We start from the raw sequence: 17,019 nt of genomic DNA, 5'->3' as shown, positions 1-17,019 counted from the left end.
TAGTACAGAAAGAGTTCTAAATGTATCTCTTACAATTAACAAACATTTTATAATTACATTTTAAGTCACAGCCTGAACTTGTGATGGAAGTGTGGAATTTCTAATTGTTTTGGCAAAACTGTCTTGAAGCCAAGGAGTGTAGAGTCCAGGGTTTTATATTAAAGGAACAAACTTTTCGTCTTCATTGGAAAAGGGAAAAGTAACATACTAGAGATATTAGGGGTTATGTCTCCACCACAAGTAAGTCGATGCTTTGAAAGACCCAAGGGACCTAATCAAGACTGATTCCTCAGTCTTAAACAGGAGAAAATGGTCACTCAGGAGTGGGATAAGGGGCTGGGAGTTTAGATCTCTGAAAAGCAGAAGAAGTTATAGAAAAAGAGTAAGAAAAACTGACTTCACCTGGCTTATCACCCAGTCTTCTCGGAAAAGAAATTCAACAGGAAAAATGTCCTTTGTGTCCAAACTAGTGTCCCGGAGGGAAATCATGTGCCTGAAGGTGGAACAAGAGGGAAATGATGCTAATGAGCAGACCGAACCAGCTGTAAATACTCCTCTGTTGCAGTCCCGCAGCACAGGCAACCTCGGGCTGGACAAGACCTAGTGGTTTCTTGTGCAGTCCTAAGTCTGGATGGGGCACTGAAGTCTGACTCATTCCTGCTGTCTTGTCTGGGGACAGAGCTTCATCCTCCATCATCTACCAACCAGACAGGTATTTTGATTTCCATGTAGGGACCTTCTTCCCAGAGACCCCATCTAGATGAGTTTTACTGCCCAGTAGGGACTGCAGGAGAAGGTCAAGAGAATGAAAGTCAAGAGCATTTACCTGAGTCACCTGAGGGCCAGTCCAGCCCAATCTAGAGCTGAGAGTTTGCTGTGGCTGTTTGCTGGCTTAAGAAATGTATTGATTGATTCATTTACATATTTATGATGCTAAAAATAGAAGTGAATATTGAACTCAGAAATGCAAGGTTCAACATTAACAACCAAATCATAATAATGGAAATCCAATAAGTCAAAGGGATAGGAAGCATAAAATAGAGCATGAGACCAAGGATCTTTGCAGGTAACTACAGTAGAAAAGTCAAGTATTAGCTGCGGAGGGACATACAGTGAAGCAAGGATATTTCTTTCATTTTTAAGATGGGACATAGTAGACTATATTTCCGTACTGATTAGAAAAATTCAGACAAAAGAATTCTCACAGGGACATCCCTGAAAGAGCAGTATATGAAACTAAGTATCACAGTACTACCTCTTTCTTGAGTATTCAAATGAAAGTTTTTGCATGTATTTTGTGAAAAAGGGTCTGCTAATGAGCTTCCTTTACAATTACCTCATTACCTGTGAGCCTGAACATGGTCTGGCTTAGCTCGCCACCCACTTTCTCTGTTGAAAATTGTCTGTGGGAGTCCTTGGTGTTTGCATAGTGGGGTCGGAGTGGTTTTATTCCTGTTTTTTATTACATTCTTTCAATGAAAGAATTGCTGTTTATTTCACTAATTTAGCTACTTGCCATTCTGCTTTTTTATGTATGTGTAGATGTATTTGTGCAGAATGTGTGAGAGTGTGTAAATTTTGTGTGGTGAAGTCTGTGAGTTACTCATAATATCTTCCCTCCACTGCTTTTTCTAGGTAGGTTTTTTTTTTTTTCTGGAAGAATTGATCTGTCACCTTAACATTATTCACTTGTGGATACCTGCTGTCCAAAAAATGAAAGTGAACTTCCTTCTGCATACTCACGGCTCTCAAAGCACTCTTTATACATATTTCTGACTAGTGTTCATGTCTTTGTATTGCTTGTTGTTCCTTTTGGCTTTTTTTTTTATTGGATCTCTTTCTAAAACAGAAAGGCCATCCCTTGGAAGGCGTTCTTCTTTATGTTTCACCAAGAACCACCTTTACTTTCCATAAGCACACTTGTCCCATATCTCTTTATGTGAGATGAAACTAAAACTTTAGATACTGCTTCTCTCCACATTATAAGACTTTTTCAAATTCTTTATTCCCGAGTCTTTGGCAATCTGATTTAGATTTGTACCATTGTCAATTTTATTAAATTCTCACTCTTTTAAATCTTTTTGTTCAGAAGTTGGTTTGAGAACTTCCTTCGATTTTGTTTAAGACAGTTGTTTTGAGCCATTCCACTTAATCCAAGTGCATTTTCACTATTCTTCTTTCCTTCAAAAAATTTCATTTCTTCAAAACTATTCTGTGTTATGCACACGTATACATTTACACACTTTATTTGGACTGTATAAAAAGACATCTATGAATATCGTAAGTATTCTTTATGTTCTGGCTCAATCTTTTTTTCTAGTTCTCCTCCCCCAGTGATCCTGACTCAGGAGTACCTTATACTCGTCCCTCTAGTCAACCAGTGCAATGTTGCTTCATTATTTCAACACCTGCATGACATTTCATGGTGTGGTTGTGCCATTTACACTTTTGAAGGACTTTCATATTTTTTCCCATTAAATTATGTTATTTCCATGGTACAAAATATTTTTAAATACTTAAAACCAAGTTTTACAACCAAAACCTACCAAAGAGAAGGATCTGGCCCAGAATGTCCATTTTGCAGACTGAGGAACAATGACTCAAAGAATATCTTTATTTTTTAATATTTTATTTCTTTTAAGTTATTTCCATGCCCAACAAGGGTCCTGAACCTACAACCCCAAGCTCAAGAGCCCCATGCTCTACTGAATGAGCCAGGCAGGCGTCCCAAAGAACATTTGTATTTTGATATTTGCAAACTTCCATCAACAATCCAATCTTTTCCAACCAAATTGAAATGCAGCTTTGTCATGTATTAAATGTCATACATAATGAGACCTAATTCCTGATTCATTCAGCATATACTAAAAGAGCATCTGCTACGTTCCAAAAATTTCTAAGAAATTTATATGTAACATGCTTTTATTTCAAGGTCATGAGGAATTTAAATATTCATCCATGTTGATTTTGTGGAATTACTGCTCCTGTAGTTCCTGTTTGAGTTAGTTCTCAGAAGTCCCTTCAATGTTGTTGAATACGGTTGTACTGAAACTGCTCTCTTTAACCCGGTTTTATCTCCTCTGTCATTCTTTGTATTTCATAATGTCTCATTTTCTTGAATTTGTTTCCATATAAGTGCATATGCATCCACACCCATAAAGAAAAACTTGAACAGCACAGGTGAAGTCCTTGCTCCTTTGGTCCTTACATCAGGGTGACAGACAAGAGTGCAGTGAGATAAATGTGAGCAAGAGATAATGTCCTCGGATAAGTCACATGTAGAGTATTCAGAGTAAGAGGATAGATTGCCATGGGGCGTTTAAGATTTTGCAGGGTCGGCCTTTGCATGTTGGACAAAGAACAGAAATGTGAGTAGTTGTACTCATCGGACTTGTCAGGAATGTGACTAAAATCCAAAGCCTAAGAATAACAAACAAACAAAAAAAAAGATGTCACATAAGAAAAGTGATAAAGGGACTCACCTCATCCTCTATTGGACCAAACAAAAACCAACTGGTCAAATAAATACAGAAACGGTAGAGGAAAAACAAGTCACCTGCTATCTGGTAATAAAAATGCCCAAATTTTGTGAAGGGTTGGTTTATTCTTTTTACTCATTTTTCTCTTGTGACGTTCAATCTATAGGGTGCTTCACACCATAAAGATGTCACTGATTTCTGTTATGGGCAAATTTAATTTTGCTCTTTTATTATTTTTGCTGGGTATAAATGGGATGTAACCAGGACTGGATGCCAATAGCATCAAGGAAGCTTTCCTTCCTCGCAGTGTCTCAGGACAACTGAGCTTATTAGATCATTTTACTCTCTATGTCCATTGCATTTCTCCCTCCCTCTGTCTTTCTCTATCTCTCTGTTTATCGAACACGATTTTTTTGCTGCTGTTATTTTTCTAAATTTTTATTTAAATTCAATTTAATTAACATATAGTATATTACTAGTTTCAGAGGTAGAATTTAGTGAGTTATAAGTTGCATAAAACACCCAGTGCAGGAGCACCTGAGTGGCTCAGTTGGTTAAGCCTATGGCTCAGGTCATGATCTCAGGGTCCTGGTATTGAGCCCCACATCTGGCTCACTGCTCAGCAGGGGAGTCTACTTCTCCCTCTCCTTCTCCCTCTGCCCCTGCTTGTGTGCTCTCTTCGCTCACTGTCTCTCTCAAATAAATAAGATTTTTAAAAAAATTATTTAAAAAACCACCCAGTGCACATTAAATTATGTGCCTTCCTTAATGCCAATCACCCAATTACCCCATCCCCATCCAGCTCCCCTCCAGCCACCCTCAGTTTGTGTCCTATAATCAAGAGTATCTTATGGTTTCCTTACCTCTTTGTTTTTATCTTATTTTCCCTTCCTTTCCCCTATGTTCATTAGTTTTCTTTTTTAAATTCCGCATATAAATGAAATCATATGGTATTTGTCTTTCCCTAACTGGCTTATTTCACTTTACATATACACTCTATCTCCATCACATTGTTGCAAATGGAAAGATTTGATTCTTTAATAGCTGAGTAATATTGCATTTTATATGTATCACATCTTCTTTATCTATTCATCTGTTGATGGACATATGGGCTCTTTCCATATTTTAACCATTGTGAACATTGCTGCTATAAACATTGAGGTGGGGATGCCTGGGTGGCTCAGTAGGTTAAGGGTCAGCCTTCGGCTCAGGTCATGATCCCAGGGTCCTGGGATTGAGTCCTGCAACAGGCTTCTTGCTCAGTGGGGAGCCTGCTTCTCCCTTTTCCTCTGATCTTCCCCCTGCTTGTGCTCCCTTTCTCTCTCTGACAAATAAATAAAATCTTTAAAAACAAAACAAAACATAGAGGTATATATGCCCTTTAAATCATCATTTTTGTATCCTTTGGATAAATACCTAGCAGTGCAATTGATGGGTTGTAGAATAGCTCTATTTTTAAGTTTTTGAGGAACCTCCATACTGTTTTCTAGAGTGGCTGTACCAGCTTGCATTCCAACCAACAGTGTAAAAGTGTTCCCCCTTCTCCACATCTGGGCCAATATCTGTTGTTTCCTGAGTTGTTAATTTTAGCCATTCTGATTGTGTGAGGTGGTATCTCAGGATGGTTTTGATTTTAAATTCCCTGATGATGAGTGATGTTGATAATTTTTTTTCATGTGTCTCTTAGCTGTTTACGATTGTACAAAAACCATACGATATCTAGGAAGAAACCTAACCAAAGAGATAAAATATCTGTACTCTGAAAATTGTAGAACACTTATGAAAGAAATTGAGGAAGCCACAAAGAAATGGAAAAACATTCCATGTTCATGGATTGGAAGAACAAATATTGTTAAAATGTCAATGCTACCCAAAGCAAACTACATATTCAATGCAATCCTTATCTAAATACCACCAACATTTTTCACATAGATGCAACAAACAATCTAAAATTTGTAGGAAACCAGAAAAGGCCCTAAATGTTGAACACAATTTTTATGCTTCCTTAGACACAGGTCAGAAAGTGGCCATTGCAAAATGGAGCCCCAAGAGGATTTGTCCCTGGGAAGCGATGAATAGGAATTTCTGGGTATTATTTCTGCATTCCTTATGGAAAAGGTAATATGATGTGTAGGCATTCATATCCTAAACAGTGTGTTGGGGTGGGTGGTGGGGAGGTGAGAGGGACATAGAGTTAACACACACCAGGAAGACATGGTGTGGTATGTTGTGTGTATGTGACAATGCATGTGTGTGTGCATGTATGAGTATGCATGTGCACATTCCTGAGGGCAACTTGATGAGTGAGAGCAGTCTTCAGAGCAGAGATACACAGACTCCTCTATTTCAAGGTGACCCTTATAATACAGAGGCCAAACTTAATCAACAGATGATACTAAGGAGGGGTGTCAATTGACAGGACCTTATTGGAATGAATCATAATGTGCAAGAGGTACGTAGTGGGGACCAGTGACTCCCTGTGTCTTGAACTCAAAGCAGCTATGAGTCCACGTGATTCTATGAATTCATTACCACCACCTCTAATCATGCTCCCTACACACTGGCTTCCTTCCGAGCCTTCATTTTCTGACAGAAGCACTTCCTTAGAGCCTTTGCACTGGCTCTTCCCTCTACCAGGAAGACATCCCATCTTCCACCCTTTCTTCCAAGAGGTATCTGTTCAAATGTCACCTTCTAAGGTACTCTTGACTGAACACCCAACATAACACCCCATACACTCTTTCCCTTAACCTGCTTCTGTATTCCTCATAGCATCTGCCCCATCTCAAGACTATTTAATTTTTATATCTGCTTCTGTCCTATCACCATCATAGAATTGTAGGGACTTTTGTTTTTCAACACCCACTACTTTATGACTAGAATTCCCAAAACATGGTCAGCACTCTATATGTTCCTCAAATGCATAAAATAATTTCTTACTAAAAATGTAAATTACCCAACCTTTTGGGGAACATCTGATGTTGTGATGAAAATTCTTAATCAGAGAGGAACTGGTAATCCTCTCAAGGGGCCCATATCCATTCACATGATATTGCAGTTAGTTTCTTGACTGGAAAATATAAATTGTTGCATTTCCATAATGTGAGCAATGACAATTTGTGTGAAAATTAGTTGTGCTACTTTCCCTTGTGCTGGTAGTCACTCCATCACATGGGCCCAGGAAACAATACAGGAATTTCAGAGTTCCAGCTTCTGGGATTTTCAGAGAAACCAGAACTGCAGCCCCTCATATTTGGGCTTTTCCTCTCCATGTACCTGATCACGCTGTTTGGAAACCTGCTCATCATCCTGGCCGTCAGCTCAGACTCCCACCTCCGCACGCCCATGTACTTCTTCCTCACCAACCTGTCCTTTGTAGACATCTGTTTCACCTCCGCCACCATCCCCAAGATGCTGTGGAACATCCAGACTCACAGAAAAGTCATAACCTATGCAGACTGCATCACACAGATGTACTTTTTCATACTGTTTACAGGGCTAGACATCTTTCTCCTGAGTGTGATGGCTTATGACTGCTTTGTGGCCATCTGTCACCCCTTGCACTACATGGTCATCATGAACCCCTGGCTTTGTGGACTGCTGGTTCTGGTATCCTGGATCCTGAGTGCCTTGCATTCCTTATTACAAACTTCTATGGTGTTGCGGCTGTCATTCTGCACAGTCTTGGAAATCCCCCACTTTTTCTGTGAAATCAATCAGATGATACAACTTGCGTGTTCTGACACCTTTCTCAATAACATGGTGATATATTTTGCAGCTATGTTGCTGGCTGGTGGTCCCTTCCTTGGGATCCTTTACTCTTACTCTAAGATAGTCTCCTCCATACTTGGGATCTCATCAGCTCAGGGCAAGTATAAAGCTTTTTCCACCTGTGCATCTCACCTCTCAGTTGTCTCCTTATTCTATTGTACAAGCCTAGGAGTGTACCTTAGCTCTGCTGCTCCCCAGAGTTCCCACGGAAGTGCAGTGGCCTCGGTGATGTACACAGTGGTCACCCCCATGCTGAACCCCTTCATCTACAACCTGAGGAACAGAGACATAAAGAGGGCTCTGATGAGATCTTTGTGGGTTAACAGCTCTAAAAGGGCCAATCTTCATGGGGCTGAAGAAGTCCCCACAGTTGCAGGGCTCAAATCCTGAGCCAAATGTTAAGATACTTTGATCAGATTGTGGAAGTGGAACATGCTTCTTTTATTTTTTTCCTAGAATTTCTTTTTTTTTTACCTTTCTGTATGATTTATGCAACTCATTTTATTAAACTTTGTGATATCTCTGATACCCAAGAGATCTTCCCTTTTTCATTTCCTATTCTCTCAATGTTATTCCTAACTTTGAGTGTGAAATGTTTGGAACATCCTCACTTATTCAAAGGACTACATGAATCTGTTAAGGATAAAGTCTTCTTAAATAAAATGTATCATAGTGAGCATTTTTTTTCTTTTGTTTGACTGAATACTACTCCTATGGAAAATCTACTCTTAGCCACCACAGCTATTTAAGTAAGTTTATAACAGAGAAAAACCTGAGACCACTGTGCTTCCCTTTTGTGAACATCTTTCCTTTGTGGATCACAACCTTAACTGCTCTGCCAGAGAATACACCTCTTTTATTTAAATTCAATTAGGCAACACAGGGTACATCATTAGTTTCAGATGTAGAGTTCAGTACTTCATCACCTGCATGTAACACCGAGTGCTCATCACATCACATGCCCTCCTTAATGCCCGCCAGTTACCCCATTACCCCACCCATGTCCCCTCCAGCAACCCTCAGGTTTTTTTTTTCCAGAGTTAGGAGTCACTCATGGTTTGTCTTCCTCTCTGATTTCTTCTCATTCAGTTTTCCCTCCCTTCCCTTATGATCCTCTGCACTATTTCTTATATTCCATGTATGAATGAAACCATATGATAGTTACCTTTCTCTGATGGCCTATTTCACTTAGCTTAATACCCCCAGTTCCAATCATGTTGAGGTAGATGGTAAGTATTCATTCTTTCTGATGGCTAAGTAATACTCCCATGTGTATATGGACCACATCTTCTTTTTTTTTAAATATTTTTTATTATATTATGTTAGTCACCATACAGTACACTCCTGGTTTTTTATGTAAAGTTCGATGGTTCATTAGTTGCGTATAACACCCAGTGCACCATGCAATACATGCCCTCCTTACTACCCATCACCAACCTATCCCATTCCCCCACCCCCTCCCCTCTGAAGCCCTCAGTTTGTTTCTCAGAGTCCATAGTCTCTCATGCTTCATTCCCCCTTCTGATTACCCCCCCTTTCTTTATCCCTTTCTTCCCCCACCGATCATCCTAGTTCTTATGTTCCATAGATGAGAGAAACCATATGATAATTGTCTTTCTCTGCTTGATGTATTTCACTTAGCATCATCTCCTCCAGTGCCGTCCATGTTGCAGCAAATGTTGAGACAGACCAATATTCCTGATGAACATGGATGCCAAAATACTAAAAAAGTTCTAATCAATAGGCACATACTTGCAGACCAGAGGCCTAAGCCTACAGTGAACATCATTCTCAATGGGTTTTCCCTTAAGGTCAAAAACATGACAGGGATGCCCACTCTCACCACTATTGTTCAACATCATACAAGAAGTCCTAGCATCAGTAATCAGACAACAAAAAGGAATAAAAGGTATCCAAATTGGCAAAGAAGAAGTCAAACTCTCTCTCTTTGCAGATGACATGATACTTTATGTGGAAAATCCAAAATACTCCACCCCCAATTCTAGAACTCATACAGCAATTCAGTAATGTGGCAGGATACAAAATCAATGCACAGAAATCAGTTGCTTTCCTATACACTAAAAATGTAACTGTAGAAAGAGAAATTAGGGAATCGATTCCATTTACGATAGCACCAAAAACCATAAGATAGCTTCGAATAAACCTAAAGAAAGAAGTAAAGGATCTATACTCTAGAAACTACAGAACACTTATGAAAGAAATTGAGGAAGACACAAAGAGATGGAAAAACAGTCCATGCTCAGGGACCAGAAGAATAAACCTTCTGAAAATGCCTATGCTCCCCAGAACAATCTAGACTTTCAATGCCATCCTGATCAAAATAACAATGCCATCTTTCAAAGTGCTGGAAGAAACAATCCTAAAATTTGTGTGGAACCAGAAAAGACCCAGAAGCACCAAGGAAATGTTGAAAAAGAAAAACAAAGCTGGGGTCACCATGTTGCCTGATTTCAAGCTATAATATAAAGCTATGATCACAAAGAAAGCATGGTACTGGGACAAAAACAGACACAAAGACCAATGGAACAGAATAGAGAACCCAGAAATGGACCTTTGACTCTATGGCCAACTAATCTTTGACAAAGCAAGAAAAAAACATCCAGTGGAAAAAAAGACAATCTCTTCAATAAATAGTGCTGGGAAAATTGGACAGCTATATACAGAAGAATAAAACTTGACCACTCTCTCACACCATTCACAAAGATAAACTTCAAATGGATGAAACACCTCGATGTAAGACTGGAATCCATCAAAATCATAGAGGAGAACATAGGCTGTAACCTCTTTGACATCGGCCACAGCAACTTCTTTCATGGCACGTCTCCAAAGGCAAGGGAAACAAAAGCAAAAATGAAATTTTGGAACTTCATCAAGATAAAAAGCTTCTGCATATCAAAGGAAACAGTCAACAAAACAAAGAGGCAGCCCATGGAATGGGAGAAGATATTTGCAAATGACACTACAGATAAAAGGCTGGTATCCAGGATCTGTTAGGAACTTCTCAAACTCAATAACCAAGAAACAAATAATCAAATCAAAAAATGCGCAGAAGATATGAACAGACACTTTTCCAATGAAGACATACAAATGGCTAACAGACACATGAAAAAATGTTCAACATCATTAGCCATCAGGGAAATTCAAATCAAAACCATACTAAGATACCACCTTACGCCAGTTAGAATGGCAAAAATTAACAAGGCAGGAAACAACAATTTCTGGAGAGGATGTGGAGAAAGGGGATCCCTCTTACATTGTTGGTGGGAATGTAGGTTGGTGCAGCCACTCTGGAAAACAGTGTGGAGGTCCCTTAAAAAGCTAAAAATAGAACTACCCTATGACCCAGCAATTGCATTACTGGGTATTTACCCCAAAGATACAGATGTAGTGAAGAGAAGGGCCATATGCACTCCAATGTTCATAGCAGCGTTGTCCACAATAGCTAAATTGTGGGAGGAGCCGAGATGCCCTTCAACAGATGACTGGATTAAGAAGATGTGGTTCATATATACAATGGAATATTATTCAGCCTTCAGAAAGAACTATCACCTAACATTTACAGCAACATGGACGTGACTGGAGGAGATAATGCTAAGTGAAATAAGTCAAGCAGAGAAAGACAATTATCATATGGTTTCACTCATTTGTGGAACATAAGGAATAGCAGGGAGATCAGTAGGAGAAGAAAGGGAAGAATGAAGGGGGGTAAACAGAAGGGGGAATGAACCACGAGACACTATAGACTCTGGGAAACAAACTGAGGGTTTTAGAGCTGAAGGGGGTGGGGATGGGCTAGCTTGGTGAAGGGTACTAAGGAGGACATGTATTGCATGGAGCTCTGGTGTTATATGCAAACAATGAATCGTGGAACACTACAACAAAAGCTAATGATGTACTCTATGGTAACTAACATATCATAATTAAATAGAAAAACCAATCCATATAGGATCCTAGCTCAGTGCATGGTGCATAAAAAGATCTAAATATCTCATAATTAACAAACTTTTTAAAATAGAGCACTAAATGGCAGCTCTTAATTTGCATAATCAGCATGAATCACCTTATCGGTTAGTCAAAAGCATCATGAAGACAAGGGCACAATACCAGTATGTTTATAACAAATTAATGTACTCTCTCTTGTTGAAGAGGGGAATGGCAATTTTCTAGATATATCACAGGATCTTCTCTGCCATAAGACAATGCCTTGGAGGTCCATGAGACCTGGTTAAGCAGGTTCCTCACTCTTAGATTTGGAGAAAATATTAACTCAATATTGGAATAAGATGCAAGGGGGTTAGAGCTCTGGAAGGCAGGCAAGATCAGAGAGAAAAAGTAACCAAAACTGAATTCACCTGACTTTTAATCCAGTCTCCTGGGAACAGAGAATTGGCAGGAACAAATATCGTTTCTGTCCAGACCCATGTCCCATGGGAAAGTAATCTGCTCAGAGGTGATAGTAACAAAGGAAAGAGTGCCTAACGAGCAGACACAGGAGCTATAAATATCTCCTCTGTTGCAATTTCTTACTGTGGTGCATCCTTGTGCAGGAAAGGACATGATTGTTGCTTTTGGGTTCCTAAGTTTGGCTGGGGAACCCATGCTTCACTGCTTCCTGCTGTCCTGTCTGAGAACAGGGCTTCAGTCTCCATCACCAACCATCCAGAGATGAATTCACTCCACACACAGGCTTTCATCTTATAGACCCTACCAAGGTGAGTCTGAGAGCTCAGGAGGTATTTCAGGAAAGGATCAGAGAAAGTGGAACCTGAGAACCTTTACCTGAGGTCACCTGAAACCCTAACCAACCTATCCCCAAGCCGAGAGACTGTGTGTTTGTTTGCTGGGTTGACAATTAAGTTTAAAATAATTTAATGTATTTTAAAAAGCAGTTTTCATTGGACTCAGCATTATAGGTTTCATGGTTGACAATATGTGGTGAGAATTGAAGTCAGTTGGATGGGATGGAGGAGAAATGAGGGATGTAAAGTGCTTCCAGTGAAGTTAGAACATATTCAAGGAGTTTACAGCTAAGGGCAGTAGGAAACCAGAGTATTAGGCTTGGAGGTGTGAGCAGTCAAGCAAGAGTATTTTTTAAAAATTTTCAGATAGGCTGGTGATATAGGCTGGTGATGGGTAGTAAGGAGGGCACGTATTGCATGGTGCACTGGGTGTTATACGCAACTAATGAATCATGGAACTTTACATCAGAAACCAGGGATGTACTGTATGGTGACTAACATAATACAAAAAAAAAATATTATTATTTAAAATTTTTTTAAAAAAATTTGCAGATGGATACATTTAGTTTGTTCTGTATTCATTAGAAGGATCCAGGCCCATGGAGGTAAGTACTACCTTTTGACAGCAGTTTTTGAGACATACGTTTCACAGTATCCACTCTCCCATTACTATTCACCAAAGGGGGAAAATGTACTTAATATACATGAAGGGATATACCAATGAACATTAACTTGTACTATTTTATTAGGAAGGAGGCTGAATTTATTTTTGACTTTCTTAGCCATTTACTTCAGATATGCAAATTGGTTTTGCAAATGCATTGCTTTATGTACTGGGATCTGTGTGTTTTTATTGTGTTTGGATCCCATTCTTTCAAGAAAAGAATGGCAATTTTTTCACCAAGTTTCTATTTGCCACTTACTCCTTGTATTGTGTAGAGATGTATTTATGGGATGGCATGAGAGCCTACATATTGTGCGGTCAAGTCTATCAGTTTGTCACATCATGTCCCCCTTGTTGCTTTGAAACATTGAAATTCTTCTGCATCCTTAGTAGTAAGAATTGCTTTTTACACATATTGCCGTCTTATTGCACATCAAGTTGTCCTTATTTCTATCATTTTATTATTTGGAATTAGATATTTTTTTTAAAAATAGCAGTTACCTCCTGTCATTATGTGAAACACCTTGTTTTGTATTCAACTAAAGATCCTGTGCATCCTTTTCATAAGCATGACTGAACATGATCAAATTATAATTTTAGCTACTGCATCCTCTCCTGTGGATTAAAAAGTATATTTTCCTATTCTTTTATTTCCAAGCTTTTACCCATGTCATCCTGAACTCGAGACCCTTTCTGATGTGAATGTTACTGTTTTATATCTTTTCTGTAAGATGTTAGTATTAGCATATTGTTCACTTTTAAGACAGTTAATTGAATCCACCGTATTTAACATGATTTATTCAATTACCATTATTTCTATTTAATGAATTCTCATTTTTAAAAAACTTGTTTCTATACAAGTGCACACCTTTGTGAACACAAAGAGTCTAACAAAGTAAGTAAGGCCCCTGCTCCCTTGGATCACACATTATAATGGAGAACAGGGAACGAAGTGTTCATATGACACAAGGTCTTCAAGGATAAACCATATAAAAAAGAGGATGGATTGTCATGGAACATGGAAGATTTTGCAGAGTATGGTCTGGGAAGGCTTCTGCATGGCAGACAAGGAACAGAGAACCAGGAGAGGCATGTACCCATTGGATTTTGTGTCAAACAAAGATCAAACCCCAAAACCCAAGATAACAAAGGAATGGATGCCACCAAGTAAAGTAAGAGAAGAGCCAGCCTCATCCATTCTTGGGACACATAAAAACAAGTGTGGTCAAATAAACAGGGCATAGGGACAGGAATGACTCTTAGATCGGGGGCCTGAGAGGACTTCATGATGAGACCAGCGAGCAGCTAGCATGGGCTCCCTGGAGTCTGATGTAACATCAGTACACACGCTGACTGCATTTTCCCTCTGCAACATGGTCTTCTGACATACTCCTCATTCATACTGCTTTTCCCACATTAGCAGCCACTGGCCCTCTATTAAAACCATTTTTTTTCCTGCAGTGTATTCCATATTTTTTCTGTTCACAGTAAACATGCCTTTTACATCAAGCATGTGTGCACATGCAAACACACAAATCCACGTGTATGTACATACACACACACACACACAAACACGACTGAACAAAGAGAGTAACCATTCATAAACTAACATGAAAGAACTATGCTCAACTTTTTACATATATGGACTCAATCTGTCAACCAAATCAGGAGGATGGATACCACTATCTCCACTGTTCTGGTGAGAATATTAACATTTTATTTTTTTATTATGTTCAATTAGCCAACGTACACTACATCATTAGTTTTTGATGTAGTGTTCCAAGATTCATTAGTTGCATATAACACCAGTTCATTTTAGAATGAATTGGTTGTCTTTCCATATTCAAACTTATAATGTGTGGTAGATCCAGGATTCAAAACTCATTCACTGATTCTAAAATTTTGCATTTAATACCATTTAAAAATGTCTTCTCTATTTCATCTAGATAAATTCCCACTATTTTTGTGCATTGTGTATTTACGTGTGTCAATTATGGAATTGTTCCTTTCCCTCATATTTCTAGTGGGTGTTCATACATTAAGATGCCTTGACACCATAAATATAGCACTCTTTTCTCTTTCGGAAAAATGGGTTTTTTGCTTTATTGGTTATTCCGAGCATCAAGGGGATATGCCTAGGGTTGGAATGTAGCCAGACTTAGGGAAGCTTTCTTGTCATCAAGATCTCTCAGGGACCACCTGGGCTTATTAGACCTTTCTCCCCACTCTTCCTTTTCTCTGTCTCCTTTTAGTTTTTTGTACTTCTCTAAATACAAGACAAATTGGTCATATAAAATGGAACATAAAGTTACATGTTCATGGGAGTCTTGTGAACTGGAATTTGGGTACTTTTCTATATTCATTAGAGTAATGATAATTTGACATTGAGACCTGAACTAGTATCATTTCTTTCCTAATTATTGTAGCTGGGGGTGAGAAGAGCCTGGTAGTCACATGGCACCAGGACTCTGTAGTGTGCCAAAATGGGACTCTTGAAATACAGACACCAGGATGTTAACCAACACTAGGAAATAAGGAAGGAATCCCTTTTTATTGACAGGATTCCTTGGACACAAATTAATGAAGTGCAAGGAGCACCATGTGAATGAAGGACTCCCTATGTGTTGAAGTCTCAGCTGTAGTGGGAAGGTCACCTCATTCTTCAACCTTCCCTGATACCATCTCTCATCACTCTCCCTCTTCCTCACCTCCTGACCGCTCTGGCTCCTTTGGGGGTCCTGGATATAAAAAACAAGTGCTTTCCTCAGGGCATTTGCACTGGCTCTTTCTCCTGCAGGGTACACATTCTCAGATAACCCTGCGTCTCCTGTGCAGATTTTCCTAAGGTCTCTCTTCAAATATCATGTTGTTTTACATCTTCCTGAACTTCCAGTAAAGATAACACCTCATCAACTTTCTTTTATGCCCACCTTTATTCCCAGATGTCATTGTAATTATAGCATTTCTGCCATGTTACTAATGGCCATTTGTGTAAAAATCAATCATTTCTTTTCCTGAATTCTAGTCATCACAACCACCACATGGGACCAGGCAATGATACCCACATTTCAGGATTTCTTCTTCTGGGATTATCAAACAAACCAGAACTGCAGCCCCTCATATTTGGGCTTTTCCTCTCCATGTACCTGATCACTGTGTTTGGAAACCTGCTCATCATCCTGGCCGTCACCTCTGACTCCCACCTCCACACCCCCATGTACTTCTTCCTGGCCAACCTGTCCTTTGTAGATATCTGCGTCACCTCTACCATCATCCCAAAGATGCTGGTGAATATACAGACACAGAGCAAAGTTATAACCTATCCAGGATGCATCAGCCAGATCTATTTTTCCACACTCCTTGCAGGCTGGGATGACTTTCTCCTGGCTGTGATGGCCTATGACCGGGTTGTGGCCATCTGTCACCCCCTGCACTACACAGTCATCATGAATCCCCAGCTCTGTGGACTGCTGGTTCTCATGTCCTGGATCGTGAGTGTCCTGAATTCCTTATTACAGAGCTTAATGGTGTCGTGGCTGTCCTTCTGTTCAGAGGTGGAAATCCCCCACTTCTTCTGTGAACTCCATCAGATGATCCAACTTGCCTGTTCTGACGCCTTTCTTAATGACACAGTGATATATGTTTCAATTGTGCTGCTGGCTGGTGCTCCCCTTGTTGGGATCCTTTGTTCATAGTCTAAGATTATATCCTCCATATGTAGAATCTCATCAGCTGAGGGCAAGTACAAAGCATTTTCCACCTGTGCATCTCACCTCTTGGTTGTCTCCTCATTTTATTGCACAGTCCTGGGAGTGTACCTTAGCTCTGCTGCTACCCAGAGCTCCCATGCAAGTGCAGTGGCCTTGGTGATGTACACGGTGGTCACACCCATGCTGAACCCCTTCATCTACAGCCTGAGGAACAAGGACATAAAGGGGGCTCTAATGAGAATCTTCAAGATGGAAGCTATAAAAGGGACAATTGTTCTGGTGGGAAAGTAGTGCCCTCGATTGCAGGGCTCAAAGCCATGTGTTCTGTATGGACAAATGTTTTTGTGACTTGTCCCACATAACAGACCACCTGGACCTGCATGTACATAGGCAGGCTAAGGAATGTTGTTTGTGAGACTCCTGCTGTGGGAATAACCTTGAGAGCCTAGCTGATTAAAGTATACTATGTGGGCTCCAGTTCAGAACTGATCCTTCTGGTCTGAATGCCAAGAGCTACAAATCTTGTCTCATTCCCCCTCCTACTCCCAGCTGGGCTGGTCCCCGAAATGGAATCCAGGAGAGGAGGTAGGCACACATAGCCCAGGCTCTTTGAAAATATGGAAACATGATAACAT

The 17,019-nt window shown here is 39.8% G+C and overlaps 1 pseudogene; it reads left to right on the top strand.

Moving 5' to 3' along the window:
* Nucleotides 1-6,650: 6,650 nt before the first annotated feature.
* On the top strand, nucleotides 6,651-7,479 carry LOC123779639 (olfactory receptor-like protein OLF4; annotated as a pseudogene).
* The last annotated feature ends 9,540 nt before the right edge of the window (nucleotides 7,480-17,019 follow it).

The sequence above is a fragment of the Ursus americanus genome, chromosome 14 (genome assembly GCF_024610735.1).
Source record: "Ursus americanus isolate L20-20 chromosome 14, mUrsAme1.1.p, whole genome shotgun sequence".
NCBI lineage: Eukaryota > Metazoa > Chordata > Mammalia > Carnivora > Ursidae > Ursus > Ursus americanus.
Note: the sequence above shows the minus strand (reverse complement) of the source record. Positions and strands in the feature narration are given on the sequence as shown.